This window comes from Hordeum vulgare, chromosome 6H (assembly GCF_904849725.1).
Source record: "Hordeum vulgare subsp. vulgare chromosome 6H, MorexV3_pseudomolecules_assembly, whole genome shotgun sequence".
In the NCBI taxonomy this organism is placed as follows: domain Eukaryota; kingdom Viridiplantae; phylum Streptophyta; class Magnoliopsida; order Poales; family Poaceae; genus Hordeum; species Hordeum vulgare.
In genome coordinates this window covers 209,785,792-209,791,676 of record NC_058523.1, presented here as the reverse complement: position 1 = coordinate 209,791,676, position 5,885 = coordinate 209,785,792, and the positions used below count along the sequence as shown (strand labels likewise).

Sequence of the window (5,885 nt, the reverse complement as noted above, 5' to 3'; positions counted from 1 at the left end):
AGATTTCTAGGAGATGACAAAAAATCTCCAGAATATCTCAAATACCCTACAACTGCAATATATTTTGCTTAACCGTTCAGCCCATGCACTACAAGTATTGCCACCATAGTTTGTACATTCCGTATGCTAATATTTTATTCTTAACGCCAGCTAGTTCTGCATTACCAATCAATTAGATTATGTGTGCTTTATTTTCCTAACTAGTTCAAATTTCTGCAGAAAGCAGAGAGCAAGACTTCTGCATTGATTGGTGGAACAACAAACATCATTTTAATTAGTGATTCTAGTATATGACAGAGTTGAGAAGTATACCTAAGAACATAGTGAAATCTTACCCTAGATACCTCGAGGTAAGTATGCCATTTCGCTTCGAAGGAACACGGCGGCTCTCACTTCATCTTCGATGGCGGCATTGAGGAAAATTTCACGATTCTCAACATTTTTGAACACCTTGTATGCAACGGCTCTTTCTCCATGTGAGATGCTTTCCATCTTGTGCAGAACAACAATGCACTTGGTGATGGTGAACTGTTGGGAATTTTATGACCCTCCGAGCAAAGCAGACTCCTCCTCTGCTTGCTTCCGTTTGATCTCCACATAGTTCGCCATCACTTCCACCATGGGATCATCCTGCTTCATCTTCTTGGGCTCTTTCACTGGCTTTTTATTGGAACCACCAAGAGCACCTACTCGAGTAACATCACTTTGAGTACCATCTATTGGCTCATCACTTTGAGTAGCTCCACTTGGACCATCACTTTGAGCCGCATCTCTTGAATCATCATAAATGTATAAATCATCGTCGCACTGATTCGGATCAAAAGAGAACCCAGTCTCATCTCTTTCAACTTCAGGATCATCGTTGGTCACTTGTGTAGCCTCAGCTGATGTAAAATTGAAATTACCTTCTGCTATGCGCCCTGCACAAGCACCCAAGTTCTCATTAAAGGTCACATAACAACAAAAAATTGTTTATAAAGGTCAAGAAAAATGTAGCAAATGAAAATCCATTAAACTCACAATCATAAAGATCACCTAGCTTGTCATATAGAGGAAATTGTTTTGTCTGAAACTTGCTTATGTCTGGCCAGGACTGTATATAAGAGAAATGATTTATTAAACCTAGATTATCCGAAAACAAGACTGATTACAAAATAAGCATGGAATACAAGTTGCATTGAATATTATCAAACTTACAATAATCAAATTCTGCCAAAGATGTGGGTCGGCCTCTATCATGTGTGTATGATAGTTCTAGCTAACACCACTTTGCTTTCGAGCATCCTTGATAAGCTTGTATTGACTCTTCAATTCTTTCTGTTTCTCTTGGATTTGTGGTTTTATGAAATTTGTATGGGGATATCTCTCATGGAATATTTTTGTCATCCTGTTCCAAGATTAAGCAGACCAACCATTTTTTCCTCTGTGATATGGATTATTGTGCTCATGAATTAAATCTACCAGAGCCTTTTCAAGAGCCGAGTTCCGTTGAGCTCTGGGCTTCTTAACTACACATAGCACAAATTTATTTGAAATTTGAGTTACTAAACATAGCTATAATTCAACAAGTGGAGATGAAGCATTAAAATACCTTTTGGAGGAGTCTTTTTAATTTTGGGTGACAACTTCTGCGCACCATGTGAAGCCTTTTTTCCAGCCGCCTTCATAAGATTGTACTTTGAAGACCCCTTTGGATACATATCTGCATTCAACAAGGATTACATTATTAGGTGATGAAGACGACATAAGTTAATTAATGCATATGTATATATGATTAAACAACACACCACAAGGTTGGTTATTCAGGATCATATGCCTGCCACATTTGCATTGCGATTTCATCCCTCAAAGTGTTCCCTAAGCCGTTGTTCCCATAGTTATTCGCATCACCATTTGGGAGGTCAACAAAATCATTTGGCGCTATGTTATTGGGTTGGTTGTCAAGCCAAGTCTCTTCTCCGTTATGCATCTTGATGATATTGTGAAGAACTGCAGCAGCAGCGGGAAGTTTCACTTGGTTCTCGATTGTATGTAGTGTGCCAACATGATGAATTGGGAAGCGCTTCTTAAGAATTCCTAGGGACCTTTCCACATGGTTGCGTAGAATAGCATGCCGATGGTTGAACAATTCCATGTGGTTCTGTGGCCGAGCGTGTCCATGACCAAATTGCTTGAAATGATATCGGACTCCCCGATAAGGTGCCAGAAATGACTGAGTGTTTGCATAACCCCCATCAACTAGGTAAAATTTGCCTTCGGGTACTCTAAGTCCTGTCATCATTGCAGACTGAAGAACTCTAGCATCTGTTGCTGAACCCTCCCAACCACATGATATGAAAGTGAATCATAGATTGAAGTCGCATGCAATCATGATGTTATGACTGAGGGTGCCCTTCCTATTCCGAAATGGAGCGGCAATCCCAGGTGTTGCAGTTATAGGTACATGTGAACCATCAATGGCCCCTAAACAGTTCTGAAAATAAATGGATTGAAGGTCAATGAAGAACTTCAAATTAGATAGTTCAAGAAATTGTGGAAATCTATACCTACTAATAAAAGAAATAGGTATTCTTAGTCCGTCAATTTTTATATGACGATTTTACCCTTCCATGAAATTACATAATACAGCCAAAAGGCGCTACCGTTTCGTTTCGTTTCCCAAAAAAACGTCTGTCTAGACGAGGTGGCCGTCCCCATCCACTGGCTGTACACCCCAACGTTACCTTCACACGCCGTCGTGGCATCAGCGGGCGCCGGCCAGCGCCCAGAAGCTAGCTTTTGTCCCCCGTGAGACGGATGTTGCTGCTTTTGCCATCCTGTTGTTTTCGTTGGATAGCAGATGTAGCTACATGTGTGCATGATGTCTTAGCATATGGTCAGTTGAGGAAGAGATGAGACGGGGCGAGCGGCGGCCTGCATCCCAGGTTCGATCCAGCCCTAGCGGTGCTGATGGAGGAAGGGCTGCATTGGGACCGACGATATCTCGGTTTCACCCGCGTCAAGGCAAACGAAAACAATGGTCGTGGCCCATGTCACCCGGGTCGAGTACGATGTGCGGTAGCCCAACTGCCTCCACCTGCCGGATCCAGTATGACGTACGGCCGCCACACTCCCCTTGCCGGTTGAGCCCTCCCCATCCCCCCGGCATCACTACGACCATGCCCTTTCTCGCATCGCATCGATCGTTGTCACATAGGCGTACTCCCTGTACCCTGCACCATCACCATCGAGATTCGTGGGGAGGAGGTCCATTCATAGCCTTGGCGGCTCAGCTCTGTCGGCGTCATCCTTGGGAGCAGAGGCAGCGAGCAGAACAACCTTGAGGGGCTCGGCCTTGGAAGCGGACGCCGCAAGATGCTCGACATCTCCCTTGGGAGCTGAGGTTGCTAGCTAACACCACGAATGACACCATAGTATGGATACAAGTTGCATCGGTCTATTGTTGTGTAGCTGCAAGCTTGCAAGGTCGTCCACAGCAAGCATAAGCGTGCGACCAACGTGTGCCCTTGATTCGTAGTGGTACCCCTCCTCTGCCGCATGCTACCGCTCTCGATCGGCCTTCCGTGTTTACCCCGCTTCATAACTCCTTCCCACTACGATAGATGAGATGAAAAAAATTCTATGAACCTGTGGCAATTACCTTCGCGTGTGGTTCAGGGATCAGGATGTGAGATGATTAAATTATTAGTATTGTTATCTCTGTTGACTTTGTGGTTCCGGTCCACTGAAAGAGTTGCAATTTAACAATATGTAGCAGGAGCACAATTCACTCATCTGGTCCAATTTCCATCCTTGGAGTTCTCCATCCACATCTGTAAGCAATTGTTGAATTTGTATGTAAGAATGCTTTCGCTACATACATTTCCCTGGGTACTAAACAAATTAGATTCCTGCAAATTCCAAGAGAATTTAACTAGGAGGGTAAATAATTATGGGTGAAAATTACTTAACTGATTTGGGTGGTTATGATTGTAGTGGTATTGTAGAATTTTGTAATGGGGCTCAGCTTTGCTATGTGAATCTAGATGTTTTCCGAACGAGTACTACTACTATCCTTAATTTTTTTGAGGGCAGAACTACCCTTACTTAGTTTATAGTTGTGGATAAATATTCATGAACAACAGTTGTAGGAATTATTCTGTATGAAATCGAGCTAAGTGTGAGCCAAATTAATCATTTGACAGTTCTTAATTAGTGCATAACATAAAGTTAATTGTTTATTCTCCAGTAATATGCATAGTTGGTTTGCCCTGACACAACGACCAACGAGAGAACAAGCTGTTTTTCTGGATCACTTGATGAGATTTAATAGTACATGCATTTCCTTTGATCTTTGTTTGTGATCTTATAAGCTCCCATGAACAAAGTAAGATATATACGGGTATACACGTATAGTAGTATGTCTTGAAGTTTTGTTAAAAAAAACTGAATGTTGATAAAAATTAAAAACACCGTTGCGCAGTAAATAAATACATTGTCTTATATGACATGCAACCGCGTAGCTTTCTCCTAACAAGATAATAACATTACAACAGTTTAGATGTGTGAGGTTCACTCCAATTTTAAGAGACGATGAATTTGTCTTTTCTGTCGAGAACTTCTCAGATATCCAAATGATTCAAAATTGGAGCGGACCTCATACATCAAATTATCTATCACCTTTTTTTGTTTACTATTTTTTGATTTTTTATTCAGCACGGGTGCAGATGAGCTCGAGCTCGGATATGGATTTTCGTCAACATTGCCACCTTTTCCCCATAATAGTGATCTTGTTTTTCTTCGTTCACTTAACCATTGTGTTCATATATGATGTACAGTAAAAAAAATGTTCCTTTAATGTTTTCCCCATTTTATCATTTTAATACTCTTTAAAATTTTAGTTGTGTTGACCAAAATCAAACAGCCATATCACTGCTGAAAGGATATGTTCATATTTCCACAGATTTTCTGCACAAACAATTTTCATTTAATTTGTATATACATAAGAAAATTTGCTGGAATGTACGTGCATATGTACGTTTTGCTTTAGCTATTGTAACTACCAGTCAGGCATGCATTGAGTGTACCAATACCAAATCAACCCCCTTGAAGAAAGAGTCAAATTGTATTCCTTTTTTTTTTGCAATTTCAAGGAGCTAGGAAGGATAAAAGAAAGCTTGTAAATTTTCATTATACTAAGATAAGAATAAGTTTTGTGTATTTAATTTCCTTTTGTTGTATACAAGAGTTTATTAGCATTGCACATAGTAAATGGTACAATGCCATAGTGTCGCCCCATGCTTGATCTAGCGAGGTCACTTTGGAGTTCACCAAAACGCAACGGCCACCTCACGAGCTACATCCTACCCATAGCAACCAGCCATGCTTTCTACTTGCAATAAATTATTTTTTTAATTTTTCATACGTTTTCATTTTTTATATCATGAGAATAATTGTGAATAATAGGGTTTTAATGATCTCCTTAGTTCCTAATGTGTTGATATCCAGTTTGCAATTTTTATATTCATAGGAGGGAGAGGATGAGGATAAGTGGCAATACAGAGATGGGCATCATGCTAAAATTAAGGACGTTGACCTATGTATGTGGGAAAGGCAGATAATGTGGTCTTGAGTCACACTTACAAGATTGTTATATTGTTTCACCCGTTGCAACGCACGGGCATGTTTACTAGTTATTACTGATGGAAACCTGGAAATAGGGATAAAATCTTGGGTCGGTGGAGATTTTTGGATGTGGCTCATCAATGCTCGGAGGCTTGAAAAATCGACTAGCTAAGAAAGGAATAATGTTGAAGAACTCGTTGATGTACTCATGGAATATTTGACCACGATGTTGAATTTCTAACTGGAGATCTTCATAAGACGCGTTCTGGGACACCATGTAC

At 40.7% G+C, this 5,885-nt stretch overlaps 1 pseudogene; it reads right to left on the bottom strand.

Moving 5' to 3' along the window:
- Positions 1 to 336: 336 nt before the first annotated feature.
- Positions 337 to 2,160, bottom strand: LOC123405312 (annotated as a pseudogene).
- Positions 2,161 to 5,885: the final 3,725 nt, after the last annotated feature.